We start from the raw sequence: 1,553 nt of genomic DNA, 5'->3' as shown, positions 1-1,553 counted from the left end.
GTAGTTTAAGTTTTTAATATCAGAATATTTATACTTTTTCAAGTTATCAATCAATGTTAATTAGTATATAAATTAATTTGCAAATATCTACGTGGTCTACCCATTAAAAACACAACTTAACTCCATATACTTTTAAAGTACTCCATTTATTTTACATTCTATACCAATTTTATAAAACTTTATTTACTTCTTAAATTTTTAATATCATTATATGCCATTATACATATTCCACCTTTTAAGGGATTAGATAGTCTCCCCAGATTCTTTTAGGATATCTTCAATCAACATTTAATTGGGATTAAACACTGTATCTTTCTCAATACACCGTATCATGAATTCTTGCACTGATTTATTCTCTTCCTTAATCACATAATCAATTCTTCACAAGAAACTAGCGGACAGTGGAGGAAAAGATGAAGAGGAAATTGGCTTGCTTGCTCTAGCGATTAGAATATTGTGGTTTTTATTTATGACTGAATAATGTATTCTTTTTGGAATATTAGGGGGTTTTCTTTAATTTTGTTTGAATACAATATATTGCTTAGAATATTATTTGACTAATGGCAGTATTAATTGAATACTGCGCTAAAATATATAAATATTGTATTACAAATTAAAATATTGTGGTTTTTACTTAGAGTTGAATGGTGTATTCTAAATTGGAGTATTGTGGTACAGTTTAAATATTTTATTTCAAATTAGAATAGTATGGTGTTTATTTATGGTTGAATACTGTATTCTTCGTTAGTTAGAATTATGATTTTTCTTTAATTTTGATTTGAATACAGTAGTATTGATTAGAATATTAAATTTTGTGAATATTGTATTCCAAATTAGAATATCGTAGTATGTAATTATGTTGAATGTTATATTCCAAATTAGAATATTATGATATGTTTTGTTGATTATTGTATTTCAAATTTTAAAAAAAGTCACATAATAGAAAAAATCGATTTGCAACCAAAATCGATAATAACCCCGTTAATAGAAAAATTCACATAATTATCGCTTTTTCATACTCCACCATATTGAATCATGATCGGTATATCTTTCATTGCAATTGATGAAGTTTTTGGATTATATAAAACTTGTTAGATAAAAAATAAAGGACTTCTAGTGGAGAAGAGGAATAGAATGTTAAGAGTAAAGAGGTAAATTTCAATATTACCAATATTATATATTTAACTATGCACGTTTCAATAGTTATGCCTAAATTTAAGGAATTTTATCCCCTTAAAAGTAGTGGGTAAGATTCTGTATTTTGGTAAGACAGGTATACACAATAATTATAATTTTACTATGTAATTTCAGTAGTTAGGTATATAGGGTAAACAGTTTCTGTAGACGGGTATATATCAGCTAAAACGAAACCAACGTGGCGGCGGAACCTAAAAGGGCCTTTTGAGGGGCTTCAGCACGAGTGGGTTTGGGCCTCTATGGCAACCCGAGAAAATAATGGTCCTAAAGAGGGGTAAAATGGGAAACTAGGAATCTAACATTGGCGGGAAAGAGAGCCGTTGCTCTTCTAGACACCAAAAAACTGGCGCCAAAAC

This window comes from Nicotiana attenuata, unplaced genomic scaffold (genome assembly GCF_001879085.1).
Source record: "Nicotiana attenuata strain UT unplaced genomic scaffold, NIATTr2, whole genome shotgun sequence".
Classification (NCBI taxonomy): domain Eukaryota; kingdom Viridiplantae; phylum Streptophyta; class Magnoliopsida; order Solanales; family Solanaceae; genus Nicotiana; species Nicotiana attenuata.
The sequence above is the reverse complement of the archived record's forward strand: the minus strand, read 5'-3'. Positions refer to the sequence as shown.